This window comes from Pseudopodoces humilis, chromosome 12 (genome assembly GCF_049639895.1).
Source record: "Pseudopodoces humilis isolate 2021_Gansu_Grassland_sample_001 chromosome 12, ASM4963989v1, whole genome shotgun sequence".
In the NCBI taxonomy this organism is placed as follows: Eukaryota; Metazoa; Chordata; class Aves; order Passeriformes; family Paridae; genus Pseudopodoces; species Pseudopodoces humilis.
Window position 1 is genome coordinate 9,290,767 of NC_142211.1, and position 18,758 is coordinate 9,309,524.

At 42.1% G+C, this 18,758-nt stretch overlaps 1 pseudogene; it reads right to left on the minus strand.

The window, feature by feature from the left end:
• Positions 1–662: 662 nt before the first annotated feature.
• LOC148183349 (syncytin-2-like) lies at positions 663–18,718 on the minus strand (annotated as a pseudogene).
• Positions 18,719–18,758: the final 40 nt, after the last annotated feature.

Sequence of the window (18,758 nt, forward strand, 5' to 3'; positions counted from 1 at the left end):
TAACAACATTTTCCACAACTTTTTGTGCACATAGGACTGATTATTACCTAAATAATACTGAATTCATGATCCAGCCATTCCACCATCATGCCAAAAAATACTGTGGTTTACCTTTTGGGATGGGAGAATTGTTGTATTTGTCCCACTTTCTTTAAAGATACCATGTGGTGCCCAGTCAGTTACCCTCCCATAGTATAAGAATTGTTGTTATGGCCGTTGTCCTATACATGATGTCCATTCCAAACGCCGTATGTTGGAGATGGTGTAAAACGACATTTCGGGAAATGAGGTGGAGTGTTGAAGTCCAATCTTAAGGCAGGAATCAGACAGCACACCAATGAGATGTGGAACTGAGACCTTTATTTCTTGCTCTTGCATTACTTATATAGTTTAAGCCAAGCATCTAAAAATAGCATACAACCTTATAGCTCTGATTTATAATATTGTTTGCGTTCTTTTCTATACACGCTACTATCTTTATCTTAAAGTAGCCACCAGATGTTTGCAGACCTTTGTTTGATCCTTGTTCTTGCTCAACAAGCAGGAAAATTTTATGGCCTTGTTTTCTTTGGCAGTCTACTGTTAGGGTCAGCATGCTCTGTAGTTCAGATGTGGGTCAAGGCATATATTCTTTTGATCCACATTCTTTATTTGACACTACATTAAGACGACATCCTTTTATAAAGAGGCTGCAATCCAAGCACACCTGCAAAAGCTCCAGCACTTCCCCCTCTTTTTTCAAAAACAGAATCAGCTATGGCTGATATACGACCAGACAAACAACGGATCAAACATGGGCCTACAAGTAACACAATTATAACAATCAATAAAATCCAACCAATTGTTTTAATGATCTCTTTTATCCAGGAGGTAATTCCCCAAGATTCCAGCCATTCATCTAAAGGACTATGATTAACAGTAATTTTTTCAGCATGATCCTTCAACCACTGTAATTTTTGATGTATAGATTCGCTATGATCAGATAAATTGAAACAACACATTCCCTCAATCTCCTCACATTTCCTTGTGCTAACAACAAATAATCTATGGCTGCTCGGTTTTGAATCATTGCTTGTCTAAGACTTGACATGTCTTGAGATAATTGATACAACACTTCAGAGGTCACATTTGATTGTTTTACAGCCCAACAAGCAAGTTTTTCTACTACTGACATAGCATGTGTGGTACCAAACATAGGAACAAGGGCTCCAAAAAATCGTGCGGTATGACTTCATAATGGTACATCATCATCACAATCAGGAGACAAAGTAGATATATCTCTTTTAACTTTATTTGCTTTTAGAGATCTCAAAGTATTGGCATTAGGTGTTAACATTGCTAAAGTACCTAAATAACATGGACCTCCTTGAGCATATCTCGGAATACCTTGCCATGCACGATCTCACAAATAAGGTAAACTCTCGGGGGTAAAGCTTTTGCAGAGTCGTCTATGAAAATATGAACATGAGAATTATCCTAGCCATAGGATTGATGTCGACACAAAAACGTTGCATCTGCTAATTTGGGCTGTTTTGGGGTAAGCCAAAGCATTTTACGACCAGTAAGGTTCCAATGTCCAAATTTCACACATCCAGTCTCATTGGGGTGGAATTGTTTGCTACTAAGTAAATTTATTTCTTGAGGATCTCATGGCAAAGATTTAGTTAAACTTGCTAATAACATGACAGTACAATGACTAGTGTTTTTAGCAGTAGAACAATTGTTGGTGGCCCAACCATTAAAAAAGCCAAGGTTATACCCAGGAGCTCCAACTAAACAGGTGCGAAAAGGATCAATAGCTGCTGTCAGGTGCAAACAAAAGGCAGGATTGTTAGTTCGATTGGCCCATGTAACCCAAAAATTAGCTCGAGTTTCTAGTTCTTGATTCGTTATAAACGGCATCAAAACACGAAAGTTCATTATTATTATCGCCATAATACTCTTCATAATGCTTCATACACAAACTATGATATTTGGAATCAGCTATTTTAGTAAATGCAATAAATTTTGCTCTTTTTACTAATTGTGTTAAATTTACATAGGCTTGTGCGAATCTACATTCTTCTTCACTTTCAAATAATTCTTCTGCTTGATCAAAAGTTAATTCAAAATTATTTAGCCACTGTCTTAACAAACTCAAATAGCTATATCGAAGCTGTCTTCTACACCTATTGCACCCTAAAAAAAGTTCTACACTATCTTCAGAATAAAATGTTTGATAACAATTCCCACAATATACATAAGATGTCAGCCAACCACTACAACCACAATTTGGCTGAATAATTTCTGTGCGCCTCCTTTCTAGGAATGCAGCAACTAGCTCTTGACAGTTGATTGTAGATGGTGTGCCCAGATTCTCTCTTCCTATGAGTTGTTCTAGATCAATTATTGGGGCAAGTCGTTGTCTCCACCGCCAGCAACTTCGGGTTTCTGCTTCAGTATCCAGGGCTTCACCCACTTAGCAGGCAATCAAAAGGTATTATCACCTGTGGAAACACAAGCATATCCATGACCCCAAGTTAACAACCTGGCTGGCCCTTGCCAGCTGTTTGTTTTTTGATCCCAAATCTGTACAGACACTTCATGCCTAACCAAGGCATCTGAAGGAGGAGAAAAATGAAAATTTATTGGAAGCAAATATTGTTTCTGATTTGTATGGTCACTTACAGGATTCTTCCAATTTAATACATAGAGAGCTTTATGTAGTGTTTCCAAAGGAGATATGACCTCCCCCTCTTTTTTCAAAACAGACAAAAGACGCTTAAGATCTTGATGCCAACGTTCAATGATGCCTTTATCTTAAAGAAGCCACCAGATGTTTGCAGACCTTTGTTTGATCCTTGTTTTTGCTCAACAAGCAGGAAAATTTTATGGTCTTGTTTTCTTTGGCAGTCTACTGTTAGGGTCAGCATGCTCTGTAGTTCAGATGTGGGTCAAGGCATATATTCTTTTTGTTGGAGTCTGGAATACAGTGTGTGCCCTTGTTTCTGATACTTAGTTATAAGATCTAGAAAAACACTGAATTTCATATAATATGAAATTCATGAGCATGTTTTCATAGTGATACATGAAAACAAATGTTGAAGTTAGATGAAAAAAGCTAAAAGTGTAAGTGTGTAGATTAGAAAGTTTTTTAAATCACTGGGTGAAAAAGTTAGTTTAGAGAACAGGAGACAAGATGGAGGATTTAGGGTGTTGTCCCTTGTCCCTTCTTCTTTCTTCTTCATGTTCTTCTCCTAGAGGTTTTTGGGTAATAGTAAGTGATTGGATAGAAAATACCGCAGTGCATCACAGAGGTGATGGATCATTGGGTCATTAAGAAAAATAATATACGTGTCTATTGTTAATTGGGTAAAAATAGGTATAAAGATAAAAGAACTGCGTATTTCGGGGCCATTTTGTGCATTAGACATGAAGTGTGCCACAAGGCCTTGTTTGTACCATCAGAAGAAAGAAATGTGCCAAATTGCAAAGATTAATCTTGTGACCAGCCTGAAGAGACCTGTTAAGTTTTGTGACCACCTGTTAATAAACACGAGAAACAAGATTCTAATGAGCTCAGGAGTTTTCATCGAATAATACGGACTGAGATAAGTGGGACCCCCCATGAGGGAGGATCCCAGAGGAATTCAGCCCAAAGGAGGCTGAGAGACTAGGGAAAAGTTATATCCACAGAGAATTCAGCCCAAAGGAGGCAAGGAGAGAGAAATTACACTTTTGATCCACATTCTTTATTTGGCACTACATTAAGACAACATCCTTTTATAAAGAGGCTACAAGCCAAGCACACCTGCAAAAGCTCCAACAGTGGAGTAGCATCCACAGATTTGTTGGAGGTAGACAGAATGGCTAGCAATGTAATAGCAGTCAATTTTCTTGCATTTTCTAAGTGTACATACATTAAATGAAATTGTATAAAAAAGTTAGCACAAGGTAAAGGTAGAGGTACTTGTTCGATTCCATGTTAAGCATACAGGCAGTAGATCAGTAACAAAAGTAGTGTTATTACTATATGTATCTACAATGTCCTGATCCAGGGGACGAAGCCAAGTTCCTTCTACCCATTCTGTTCCATTGCTGTTGAGGGTAGGCTCTAGATCCCACCAGATCAGAGGCTGAAACAGCGGAGGTTGTATGATGTGGGCCCAGTAGATTCTCCCACCATTTGATAGCAGTACAGCAGAAGAAAGACAACAGGTTTCATTGTTGTCATCCTTGGATGGGTTTGATGTATTTTGCTGGGAGTCGATATGGTCCTGTAGGTAAAGAGACACACCCATAGCCTCTTCCCCAAGCTAACAGTGGAACTGGACCTTTCCACTGACCACTATGTACATCCTTGTATCTAACTTGTGAGTGAACTCTTTCTCCATCAGCAGTCTGACCCAGGAGCCTTTTATGTGCAGTTAAGTCATATCTACTGGAGAGATTAAAAAAATTTAAAACATAGGTTTGTTATAAACTTGTATTGTGATATTGGCTTTCGCAGATGAATATTATATGGTTAAATACTTTTTAGCTATGTATGTACTTTTTTTTCTTGCTAACAAGTCTTAAGCTTAAAAGAATTTCCTAGGTACAAGGCAAGGAAACCCCAGAGGGCAAGGACACTGGGGCCCAAGCTCTTATCAAGAGAACAATAGAGGCCAAACTGTTATCAGCGGAAGATATGAAACCCAGCTGTCCTCAGGGGAAGGATGACGGCCCCGGACTGTTATCTGCCCTGACCATTTGCAAAAAGAACGGAAACCAAACTCCAGAATAATGCTGACCAGCAAGAATAATGATGACCAGCAAAAAATATATGTTGACCAGCAGAAAATAAAACTGTGAAGAGCATGATCCAAGAAGGCTGAACCAGGGAGGGGACATGCTTGAATATGCATTAACCCCTCACAGCAAGGAGGGGATAAAAAGGGTATCCCTGAGATACCAGGGGTGTTCCTGGCAAGGCGCCAGGGCACCCGGCCGTTTTAACCCTTTGCTTTATTTCTTTTGTCTCCTAATTGTCTTTTATTTATATTAAATTCTTTTTATAATTTATTAAGTGAATCTCGTTTTTAAGAGGTTGCTTTGTCAAGCTTGTGAAAAATGAAGTTCACTCCTGTAAATTTTAAAAAGTTTAATAAAGACAATAAGAGACATAAAGTAAAGCAAAGAGTTACGGCCGGGTGCCTTGGCGCGCTGCCAAGAGCACACCTGGTATCTTAGGGATACTCCTTTTATCCCATCCTTGCTGTGAGGGGTTAATGCATATTCAAGCATGTCCCCTCCCTGGTTCCGCCTTCATGGATCATGCTCTTGCACAGTCTGTTTTCTGCTGGTCAGCATAATTTTTTTGCTGGTCATCATTATTCTAGCTGGTCAGCATTCTTTTGGAGTCTGGTTTCCTTTTTTCTGCAGATGGTCAGCTGTTGATAAGGGTCTGGGCCCCTCATCCTTCTTCTGAGGGCAGCTGAGCTTATCTTTCCCCCCTGCCCACGTCCTGGTACCGGTTTTTTGATAACAGTTTGCTCTCCCTTTCCTGCTGCTGATAACAGCCTGTTTTCCACAGCTTGATCCTCCCATTGTCTTGCCTTGTCCAGATGAAACACATCCTTACCATTCAGAATTCCTATCTAAGCCTATAACTTGCTAAGAGAAAAAAGAATATAGTGAAAGCATATAATATATATTTATCAGAATAATTGTGAAAAGCCAATATTTACAACATGAATTCACAACAAGCTGCTCCTTTTATTTTTTTTATAAATCATTTGGCTTGAGCAATAATTCTTGTTTCCTAGCTTCTAGCACTCGTTCATTTTTCTCACATATCAATTTAGCTTCTTCTAGCAGAACTTTCACATTATTTTGTTTTCTTAATATCATGATTTTTTGTGCCGTTCCAGATGTAGCCAATTTTGGGTCTGTAGGCATTGCTACTATTTGCATGCCCTGCACCACTTTGGTGATTAGTTGGATGAAACAGGGGATTAGACAAGGAAGGAATATTAAACCAGCTGTAGCGCATAGGAGGAAGAAACCTAGCTTCTTCCACCATTCTGTCCCCAACAGGTTATTCCACCAATTGGTGGTCATCATTGACTCCCATTTTTGGACTGGCACATGGGCTATTTTTCTGATGTTTTTGGCGATATCTAGAACGGCATTTCCATTGTCATCAATTTGCAAACAACAATCTGATGTATTAAATTTCCCGCAAACACCCCCCTCTTCAGCCAATAGATAATCCAAAGCCAGTCTATTCTGATATATTGCAGCTCTGGCTTGGCGTTGCTGACTGACTATTAATTCCATAGCCCCAGCTGTTTCATTGGTTATGATTTCTACTACAGCTTGGAGTCTTATAATGCGATTTAGCATGTAAATTGGGGTTCGATATCCCCAACTTCCATCTTGTGCCCAAGTAGCTGGCCCATATGTTTCTAGTATGCGTTCAGGGGGCCATTCCTCATCTCCCCATTTTTGAGGTCCTCCAAACAATTCCCTTTTATTTCTTTTTAGGTCCTCATAAACCGGCACTCCCAATTGATCTCCATCTGGTCCTGGCAAAAGGAAGAATCCTGGTTGAATGATTCCCAGAGTACAACTCCCTTTCCATTGTGAAGGGAGCTTTGGGTATGCCCTTTTCCCACATATCCAAAATAAGTCATCTGGTGCCTTCCAATAGTCATTTTTCTGTTGATTTATATTTTCCCAAAATTTAGATATTTCTGGGATTCCAGAGTAAGGATTTTTCCCTTTACCATTACATCTGAAGAGTCTGGTTCGATTATCATACACACAATTCTTTTCTTTTACTTTTCCTTGAGTCCAATACAGAGTTGGTTCCTCTGGGATCCACCATGTAGAAGTTCCATTGCTAACCTTATACCTTTTACAGGGAGTTTTCCCTATTTCTTTAATAAATTCCTTACCAGTTCGCCATAAACATTCTTCCCCTATCACTGTTGAACTTAGAATCCATCCTTCTGGTCGAGTCCCCCCTCTTATATTGGTCCGGTTCCACTTAAGGAGTTCCACCGGGCCTATGCTACTACCTTTCCATGGCCATTCCTCCGTCATCAAGGCTCCTCCACAGACCCAGCAGTTCGTTATGTTAAGTTCTTTACTTATCCTCTCCCCTAAATCCACAAACAGGTTTTTCCCTAGTCTTGAGATATCTATTTCCCCTTTTAATTGCTGTTTGAGCCTTGCATACAGGTCCTGACGTGAGGTTAAGTTAGGTTTAGGTTGCTGTGTTGGTTTTATCTTTTTTCATATCACTTGCTCTTTTATCAAATCTTGGGTCTTTCCCTTGACCGCCCCTGAGAAGCAAATCCATTTTTCCCCTTTTGGGCAAGTGCTTCCCAATCTAGTACCACTGACTCCTAAGTTTTCTGTGATCCAATATTTTTCTCCTTTATGTATACAGGTACTTAACTTGGATGGGTTATAGCAGTGACTATTGATATTGGTGTGGGTAATAAGAAAGAAACCCCGGCGTTTTTCCATGTAAAGTTTTCGATAGCATTTGTAACATGGCTTTGCTGGGGTCCCAAAAGGGAAAAGGATAAGTGACAGAAGAAGGAATAATAGGGGTCCAGTATGGCTTACACCCCCACCCATCCTGCCTATGAGGTTGCGGCTCACAGCAGGTGTTTTATATTCTTCTTGGTGGCGAGTTATAGAGGCCAATCTGGTCTTGCCCCCTATTTCCTTGTCACTTCCTCTTTTGTAATTTCCAAGCAAATCTCTTTTGACACCTTCTAACAGTAGTATCCCACCGTTCTTCAGGTATTTCCCACTCAACAGGCACCAGTAATTCCCATCCACAGAACAGAGTTATTATTTCAGTTGCCTGCAATTCTATTTGGATAGAGGATCTATTATGTGCTCGACACTCCCTACAACAAGAACGCCGATTGTGTGAGCTGCAATACCAATTTTTCCCACAACTTAAACACTTATATTTAACCCAGCTAGCATGTCCCGTATTGGGATGATTTAGACAAGGTATATGGTGTGGCACTGATGGAAGTTGTGATTCTCCCCCTTCTTTATACAGATCACAGGCCAAAGCAAAAATATGAGGATTTCCCGACCGAAACAGCCCCGATCCTCCTGTTTGGAGAGGGAGTATTCCTCCCCAAGGTGGATATCGAAGGTGTCTCAGAACTTGTCCAGGCAGGACTTGAAACCACTGATACAGGCTTGGTCTCACTTCCCAATTAGGCGTGATTCTTTGCTCATCCCTTGGATCCTGTGGATTGTCCCAGTTCATTACCACCCAGCCCCCGCTTTAGAGTCAATTTGGTATCACCCGGTTCAGAAGTTATAATCCACTCCTCAGGTCTTTTCACAGGTCCCTTGATTCTACTGGCGTAGATCCAACCTCGCTCCCTGGTCCGGATTGCAGCCTCCGTTGTCAGCAGTACCTGAAAAGGACCTTCCCATTGAGGAGTTAAAGATTGTTCCTTCCATGTCTTTACCAGTACCCATTCTCCTGGATGAATATTATGAATTTTGAACTCCAAAGGGGTGGTTGGAGGGATCATTCCTTTTAGCCTTAGGTTTTCAAGTGTTTTAGCAATTGTGGTGACATATTTTCTGACACTTATTTCCCCTACTTCATAAGTGGCAGTTTCATGTCGGGTGGTAAGGAAGGGTAGTCCAAACATCATTTCATAGGGTGACACTCCCAGGTCTGACCTGGGTTGTGTTCGAACCCTTAATAGAGCCAGAGGTAAACATTTTACCCAGGACATCTGGGTTTCAATCATTAATTTTGTTAAGGTCTTCTTTAAAGTTTGATTCATTCTTTCCACCCGGCCTGAACTTTGTGGGTGCCAGGGGGTATGCAATTCCCATTTTATTCCCAAGGTTTGGGTTATTTGCTGTAAGACTTTAGATGTAAAATGTGTTCCTCTATCTGAGTCTATTTTATTAATCATTCCATACCTGGGAATAATCTGTTCCAAAAGAGTTTTACACACCACATTAGCTGTGGCCCTGGCAGCGGGAATAGCTTCCACCCAGTGAGTTAAGTGGTCTACTATTACCAATAGCAACTTCCATTTTTGGACTTGGGGAAGTTCAGTGAAATCCACTTGAATACTTTGAAATGGCCGTAAGGCTAATTCACAGCCACCTAATGGTGTTTTTCTCATTATTTTTCTATTTACCTTTTGGCAAGTTATGCAGTTTTCAGTTATTTGTTTTGCTACCCCAAAAATTCCAATGCATCCAAAATCCCTTAGAAAGTGATCACACAAAGCCTGAGTACCCCAATGAGTTTTCTGATGCATATCTTCTAATATTTTTCTGGTGAGTGGCTTATTAAGTAACTGTCTCCCACCAGGGAGTTTCCACTTTCCAGACTGATCCCGTTCTCCCCCTATCTTAGGCAATTCTTTTTCTTCTTTCTCACTAAATTTAGGGATTTCCAATTCTTCCCTGTCTGGGGTTAAAATTAACATTACTCGTTTGTCCCCATTTTCTGCCGCTTCTTTAGCCTACTGATCCGCCAAGTTATTCCCTCTTATTTCAGGTGTCATTCCCTTTTGGTGTCCTTTGATATGTACTACAGCTATCTCCTCAGGCAGTTTTAATGCTTCTAAAACTTCTAAAATAAGTCCCTCATGTACTAGTCCCTTCCCTTTTGAGTTTAGTAACCCCCTTTCCTCCCAAATTTTCCCAAAGGTATGAATTATTCCAAAGGCATACTTTGAGTCAGTATAGATGGTCCCCTTTTTATGTGCTAAATGCTCCAGTGCTCTTTTTAGAGCATATAATTCACAAGATTGAGCAGACCAGTTTGAAGGTAGACTTCCTTTTTCGATGGTCTGCATATTTTCCCCATCAACTACAGCATATCCCGACATTCTTTTTCCTTGCAAGCATCTGGATGAACCATCAACATATATTTTTTTTCCCTCCAAAAGGGCTTGTTCTGCTAAATCTTCCCGAACTTTAGTTTGGCATTGTATGATTTCCAGACAATTATGTGCCAAATCATCTTTTGGCTCCCCATACAGAAATTGGGCTGGATTGAGACTCCTGCTTGTTTCTATTGTCAAATCATTATTGTCAATTAAGATTGCTTCATATTTTAACATCCTGGAGTCTGTTAACCATTTTTCAGCTTTTTGATTTAGCACATTTCGGACAGCATGGGGTGTGCATACAAATAATTTACTTCCAAAGGTGAGCTTACGGCTTTCCTCCACCAAAATAGCAGTAGCTGCTATTGCCTGAATACATACTGGCCAGCCATGGCTCACTGGATCCAATAATTTGGATAAAAAGGCTATTGGTTTCTTCACCCCCCCCCCATTCTTGAACTAAAACCCCGTGAGCTACTCCGTTTTCCACATTAACGTATAAATGAAAGGGTTTTTCTAAGGAGGGTAGGCTTAGGGCTGGTACTGAGGCTAGTTTCAATTTCAATTGTTCTAATTTATCATCATCATCTTTAGTCCATCTTATATGGTCTCCCCCTGTCAATTTCTCATACAAAAATTTTACTGCTTGTGTGTATCTTTTCATCCACAGTCTGCAATATCCCAGCACTCCTAGCAGTTTCCTAACCTCTTTCTTTGAAGAGGGAGGAGGAAGGGATAGGATCCCTGCAATTCTTTCAGGATTTAATTTCCTGCTACCTTTGCTTATCAGGTGACCAAGATATTTTACCTCTGATTCCACAAACTGTAACTTTCCTTTTGATACTCTGAGTCCCTTTTCCCCAAGAAAATTCAGAAGTTTTATAGTAGCTTCTCTAACTTCAGCTTCTATTTCTCCTGATATTAGGAGATCATCCACATATTGGATAATTTGTATTCCTACAGGAGTGGGGAAAGTTTGTAGTATCTCTTCTAAGGCTTGCCCGAATAGATTTGGGGACTCTGTGAATCCTTGTGGCAATTTTGTCCATCTTAATTGTTGCTTTCTCCCAGTATTTGGATCTTCCCATTCAAAGGCAAAAATATCTCGGCTTTCTTCTGCCAGTGGGCAGGCCCAGAAAGCATCTTTAAGATCCACCACACTGAACCACTGATGTTGAGGTGGGACTTTACTTAAAAGAGTATAAGGATTAGGAACCACAGGGTAACGGGCTCGTGTTCTTTTATTTACCTCCCTTAAATCTTGCACTAATCTGTAATTTCCATCAGGTTTCTTTACTGGGAGTATAGGGGTGTTATGAGGAGATTTACAAGGTTCCAATGTCCCATCCTTTATCAATTCTTCTATTACTGGCTTTGAGCCTTCTCTCCCCTCCAAAGAAATAGGATACTGACGTACACGTATGGGACGTTCTTCCCTTTCAATAGTGACCCTTATGGGGTCAATATTCAATCCACCCCTATTTCCTTTTCCAGCCCAAACTTCTTTGATAATTTTCTCTTCATCTTCTTGGTCAAGTTTTAACACTTTGGCTGTAATTTTCCCTTCTACTGGGATAACCCCAATTCCTAATTGTATCTGTAAATCCCTTCCCAATAAGTTGCTGCCAGCCCCAGGAACTAGTAAAACATCTCCTATTCCTATTTTTGTTTCTCCTTCTATGACCACATTTTTAATGACAGGAACTTTAAACCCTTCCCCTTTTGCCCCTGTTACTTTTACAGTATCATTACTTATATCACATCCCTTTGGAATATTAACAACACAAGTCCTTTCTGCCTCAGTATCAACTATAAATTCTAATGTCTCCTCTTGGGGGCCCACTTTTAAAGTTATCAAAGGCTCCAGATGGTATTTGTCCCCCAAAAAATAGAGCCCGTGACTCCCCTATTCTTCCTCTGAGGGTGTCTCTTGAAATATCTTTAGATCCCTCCTTAAGTGAGGGCATTCTCGTTTAAAATGCCCTTCCTTTTTGCAATAAAAACAGGTATTCCTGTGTTGTCCCGGGAATTTTGATTGTGCTGGATTTTTATTTCTTCCCTTTTCCCCACTTCTAGCCCCTGAGTGTTTAGGAGGAATTCCTGAGGGTTTTTGATTCAGATTTTTCTGGAAAGTGTTTTCCCTCATAGTGGCTATCATGATTTTTGCTTCCACTTTAGCTTTTTCTTCATCTCTCCGTACATAAACCCTTTGAGCTTCTCTTAATAAGTCATTTAACGGTTTATCGTGCCAGTCCTCCAATTTTTCTAGTTTTTTCCTAATGTCTGGCCATGCCCGCGTGACAAAATTGGCCCTTAGCAGGGCTTGTCCTGCTAGGGACTCAGGTTCTATTTCAGAGTATTGTTTCATATTTTTTCGGAGCCTTTCCAGCCATTCAGTTGGAGTTTCCTCTTTTCCCTGTTGTCCCTCAAAGGCTTTTCTAACATTTTGCCCTCGGGGCGCCCCCTCCTTTATCCCTTTGATTATCAAATTACGATAATCATTCATACTTCCCCTCCCAACTTCATCATTCTGGTTCCAATTAGGAGGTGCAGTTGGCAATTTCTGTTCTCCCGGTGGGCCTTGTTGGTTTTCTCTTTCCCATATTTTTATCCCAGCAGTTCTAATCATATCTCTTTCCTCTTGGGAAAATATTATTTTCATTATTGATTGCATTTCTTCCCAAGTGAAAATATTGGGCCCTAGGAATTGATCTAATTGTTCAGCCGTACCTATAGGGTCTTCTAATAGCCCTTTAATCTCCTTTTTGAAATTCCTAACTTCTGTAGAAGTTAAAGGAGCATTCACAAATCCCATTCCCCCCTGGACTCCTCCCATAGGTACTTCTCGTAATGGGAATAAATTGATTTCTTGGTTCCACTCTCCCTGTCTATCTGTTTTTACACCCCCCTTCCCTTGTTTTGTATTAGTGTTGGTAACACAGAGGTTATCAGGCTGCTTTTGAGCTTTAATTGCTCCCCTTGTGTTCTGATATGGTGCCCCTTCATTAAGAAGAGATGTTATCTGGGCAGCAGGCGCTGAACTCTCCAAAGGAAAAGAGGCAGAAACAGAGTCCGGCAGGGAAGCTGGGATCCCTAGTGCAGAAGGAGTGAGAGCGGGGCCTGGCAGTGAAGCCAGGGCCGCCTGTGCAGAGTTGCTGGGGTCCGGCATTGAAGCCGGAGCTGCTGCAGCCGGAGTGCTGGTGTCCGGCAGTGAAGCCGGGGGCGCCAGGGTGGGTGGAGCAGAGGCCAGAGTCGGGACACGCAGCGCTCTCCCCGGTTCGAAGGGGGGGGGCAGGAGTTCCCGGGATGGGTGGAATTCCCAGCATCAGCAGGGGTGGGAGGATTCCCAGCGCCATTGGAGGCGGAGGAATTCCCGGAGGCTGGGGAACCCCTGCGGCTGGCTGCAGCGGGAGGGCTCCCTGTGCTAGTGGTGGAGGTAAGACATCAAGGGGGTCCCATTTTTTTTTATTTTCTGTTTGCTCAACCTCTGGAGTTTTAGATACTTTAAAAACTCTGGCTCCCAGAGGTTCTGTGTTTCCTAACCAGCAAGAGGCATATTCTCTTTCTTCTAGATTGTATGGCTCTTTTGAATTCACAAATATATTCAGAGCCTGGCAGGTCCAAGCCTCCGAGGACCCGTATTTTGGCCAGTAAACATGATCAGGTCTAATTTCCTTTTTTACCCACTCCTTCATGCAGAATTGGATCATTTTTACTTTGTCTTTCCCCTTTGTATTGGGATCTGTATCCCAATTTGCTAGTTTGACCCCAAGGGGACTATCTTGAGGTATATCCTCTGGTATTTTATTAATTCTTTTTTCTCTTAAGGACAGTTTACTGGTTCTCTGTCCCATTTTTTTTTTTTTTTTTTTTCAAGTGTTCTCTGTTTCACCCTACTCCTTTTAAGTACCACTATTTAGAACACCAATTGTACTATTTTAGAATACCAATTCCACTCCTTTAAAACACCAGTTTACTTCTTTAAAACGCCTATGTTAACTCCCTTAAAAAAAAAAAAACAAAACACAAGTTCACTTCTTTAAAGCACTAATCACCCTTCACAACACCACCAACAAAACCAACAAACCCCAAATCCCTCTCTCAGTGTTCTTGTTACAGTCCACCTTCCCCCCTCAAGATACAGTTATACACGATCTCTCATTCACACATGCATTCTCATTTCTTTAATTAACTTTCCACACTCACTTTCACTCACACCAAGACAATACAATAATAAGGTACCTTCAATGTTGTTGGCCAACCCCCCCAGATTTTCTTGGGTACTGTATCCCACACTTCCCGTGGTTTGCACCCTCAACCTGGCAATATTCCCGGGGATTTATTAATTTTTATCCCCTTTTTGTCCCGTCTCCTAGTACACTGAACTTAGAAGAACTCCCGACTCCTTCCTTTCCAGGGGTCCAACCCCTCCCTGAGACCCCAGTCCCAGTAACCCCGGGGGGATTCTTTCACTCCTTTTTCATTCGCTTCGTCCAATTCCCGGCCTATTTTCTCGCGAAAGATAGGAACCTCGGTAGTATGGACTCCGCTCTTGCTCCGCAGGTCTGGGGTAACCAGCTTGCGTCTCATTCACACACATTCATCCCCCCGTTTCCACCCCACTGATCAGTACTTACCAATTCCTGTTCAGGTCCTGAAAGATTATGGGGTTTTGAAGGAGCGCTTTATTACTTTGCTTTTTTTATTTTTCTTTGCTTTACTTGTCTCTCTCTTGTCCTCCTGGTGTTGTCCTGCTACCACCGATGACACAAGAAGAGCCAAAGTGGATTACCAAAGCTGGCAGGGAGGCGCCTTCCCCCGCCTGGAATCTCCTGGTTTCCCCGGGGCGAGATGCTTCATCCGAGACGAGCCCCCAATTTTTGTGAAAAACGAAGTTCACTCCTGTAAATTTTAAAAAGTTTAATAAAGACAATAAGAGACATAAAGTAAAGCAAAGAGTTACGGCCGGGTGCCTTGGCGCGTTGCCAAGAGCACACCTGGTATCTTAGGGATACTCCTTTTATCCCATCCTTGCTGTGAGGGGTTAATGCATATTCAAGCATGTCCCCTCCCTGGTTTCGCCTTCTTGGATCATGCTCTTGCACAGTCTCATTTTCTGCTGGTCAGCATAATTCTTTTGCTGGTCATCATTATTCTAGCTGGTCAGCATTCTTTTGGAGTCTGGTTTCCTTTTTTCTGCAGATGGTCAGTTGTTGATAAGGGTCTGGGCCCCTCATCCTTCTTCTGAGGGCAGCTGAGCTTATCTTTCCCCCCTGCCCACGTCCTGGTACCGGCTTTTTGATAACAGTTTGCTCTCCATTTCCTGCTGCTGATAACAGCCTGTTTTCCACAGCTTGATCCTCCCATTGTCTTGCCTTGTCCGGATGAAACACATCCTTACCATTCAGAATTCCTATCTAAGCCTATAACTTGCTAAGAGAGAAAAGAATATAGTGAAAGCATATAATATATATTTATCAGAATAATTGTGAAAAGCCAATATTTACAACATGAATTCACAACAAGCTGCTCTTGAGGGAGCATGCCTATTGGATTCCCTCTCTTCTTTTTGTAGCATGTTTTTCAATGTGAAATGTGCCCTTTCGACTATTGCTTGCCCTGTTGGGGAGTGGACAATATCTGTGATGTGTTTGATACCCCAACTGTGGAAGAATTCTTGTGTTATATGAGATGTATATGTGGGTCCATTATCTGTTTTTACCTGTTGAGGGGTGTTGAGGGTTAGGTGTCTTTTTTTTGTTTTGTCCTTCTGGCCTGCCCAGGGAATTTTTACCCATTATGTGCTGGGACAACCTAACTACCGGTACTTAGGGGTGCTCACAACGGACAAAGAGTAGCCGGGCCCGGGGGGCTGGGGGGGGTGGCAGCGGGGGGGGGGAAGGGGGCAGAAAAGGAGGGTGGGGACAGTTTTTTAGCTGTTTTTCTTCGGCTTCGGGGAAGGACGTTTGTGTGCTGGGTCGCAGAGCTGCTGCGGTGGAAAGAAGGGAATTTCGTCATCACCCAGACGGAGCGGCTGCTTCTTCTCCTTCTCCCCTCTTTGCTGGTCGCCTCTCACCCCCTGTCCTGCCGGGACGTGTGGCAGCCACCGCCGCGGAGCTGCTGATACACCTCATCCACCAGCCCAGGATCTCAGCTCGTCCCTGCTGTTTCCAGACGACTGTTCCTCGGAGCCCTGCAGGAGCACCGGGACTGCCCGCCCGAGGGGGTTTGTGAAAACAAAACCTCTCCTCCATCCCATCTCAGCCGAGAAAGCTGTCCCGGGGTCCCTGGTTCTGTGTTCTTGTTATTGCTGTAGTTATTGTTTGTTTGTTTGCCTGGTTATACTAGTAAAGAACTGTTATTCTTATCCCCAGATCTCTGCCTGAAAGCCCCTTGATTTCAAATTTATAATAATTCGGAGGGAGGGGGTCTACATTCTTTCATCCCAAGGGAGGCTCCTGCTCTCCCTAGCAGACACCTGTCTTCTAGAACCAAGACAAGGGGCACCCATGGTGCTGTGTAACGTGACAGTCGTGGGTCAAGAGATGAAAATCCACAACTCGTGCTCCAGGTGCTCATGAGACAACAGCCTTGTTTATTATTCAGAGCTCACTTAAATACTCAATTCAAATTTCCTGGGCTAGACAGGCATTGGCTGATATCTCCCTGCCCAGCTCCCTGGCCAGTCGTGTACTTTCCTCTCAGCTTGAATGAGGCTGGCCAAGGGTCCCCTATAACTTATCCAGAGACATGTTCAGGCATGAACTAGGCTAGCTGAATTGGATTTGTGTTATGGTCAGATTTACTTTGTCCAGTCCAGGCCAGCTGTACTGTGACAATACTGCGACAGTGCTGAAGGCATGGAGCCAATGCCAGGTGGGATCTTTCGATTTCTCACCCTTGTGTGCTGTTGCTACTATGAATCCTGAAAAGGCATCAATAGAAACATGGACATATTTAAAAGTCCCAAAGCTTGATATGTGTGTTACATCTGTTTTCCAAATGTCATTAGGTTTTAACCCTCATGGGTTTGTACCTAATGTTTGTGGCAAAGAAAGAGTCTGCTGACATTGTGAGCAAGTATTCACTACATCCCGTGCTTGTGGCAAAGTCAGATCAAATTGTTTTGGGATCTGCTATCGTAATTTGAATTTTATGCCAAAAGGGGAACAGTTGTTCAAATGTTCTTTTCATAAGTGGGAAAGATGTGTTTGTTGAGTTTTGCCGGCAAATAAAAGTAACACAGGGACACCCATGAGTTTGCTGAATGTGTGAGATGGGTTTGAAAAGCATGCGTTTCTGATTATTCCTTGTTGTGACTGATTTGCTGGGAGGGGATTTGATAGCTGGAGTTGAAAATGCAAGTTGCTGTTGTGGGAGTAATGGGGAGGCTAACACTGTGTGAATGCTGGAGTGAACCCAGAGGCGTGGGAAGTCCCAGGGGAATATGGAAAACTGGATATGGAGCCTTTCCACATTACTTTGAGGAGACCTGGACAACTGGTGTTTAAAAAGCAATACCCTCTTTCAAGGGAAGGAAGGCAGGAAGGAAGGAAGGAAGGGGTTGCAGCCTGATGCTGAATTAAAGGTTAGTCTTTTGAAACCATGTATGTCCCCCTATAACACTCCTATCCTGCCAGTTATAGTGAAGGACCTGAAAATAGTAGGTCTTAGTGTCCTTGTGGCGGTCATGAGACAGATGAGGGAATCTTCAGACCATCTCTTACACCACCCCGTGGCTCATGATCGTCGTCAAGCAAGGTCTTTCTGCACAATGTCGTAGTGCTGCTGCGAAATTCCTCTACAGTATTCTTTTGAAGTCTTCAGGACTCGTTACAGTTGGTAGTATATCCTGGAAAAACAGAAGCATTAGGGAAAAGATAAGGGACAGGAAAAAGGAAAAGAAAAAAAAACAACCAAAAAATTAATATATGCAATTTAAAAAGAAAAACTAATCAATATATATAATTTCAATTAAGGCTTGCACACTGCTTTCTTATCATAAAACAAACAATCAATTTCATTTTAAAATACAACACAATAAAAATTATTAACTTCATGGTCACAATGGCCAATTACTTATTGTAGTGCCTGCGTAGTTTGTCAAGTGTCAATAACATTAAGGGTATCGGCAACATGTAAAGCACCAACCATATTGTGTGCACTCATTATGGAAGTCAATTGTGTCAACCGCCTCATCATCCTACAATTCATGATGTATAAGATTGCTGATAGAACAAAACCAAGTAAAACCAAAACCAAGAGGACGATGATAGGATGACACAATTTGTTCAAAACACCTGTAGCAGTTGGTGACCACCCAAAAAGAGTGTCCCACCACTTATGTTCAGCATCTTTCCTTACTCTTTCCAAGACACTATGTATTTCTTTTACATTGTGATGAACGGTAACTAAGGTCTTTTGTCCATCCTTGAAGTAACCTCCCTTTGCCCCCCGAAGTAATCCTGGCTTGCTCTGTAGACGGGGGGGGGGGGGGGGGGGGGTCAGGAAGTCTCTTCACGACCAAGAAAAAAGACCAAAGGGCAGCTTCTCCCTCGGGGGTAACAGAGGATGTTTATTCTGGCTGGCGTCCAGGGGGGAGAAGAGACAGGGGATACATTTCCCAGACTCTTTGAAACCTCGGGAGAGGGGCGGGGAGACATATAACACCAACCAAGGGGATAACATTTCAGAGACAGGGAGGGGAGGGGAAAAACACGTCACAGGTGCAGGGAGGGTTTACACAGAAACTAAGTAACTCCCAGAAATATGCACTACTACACATCCTTTTTGATCTTTTCCAAAATTAAATCCTGGTGAAGCAACAATTGCCTTACCAGAGTGAGGTTCATTCCAATTGGAGCAGGCACTGAATGATGAATCAAAGTATAA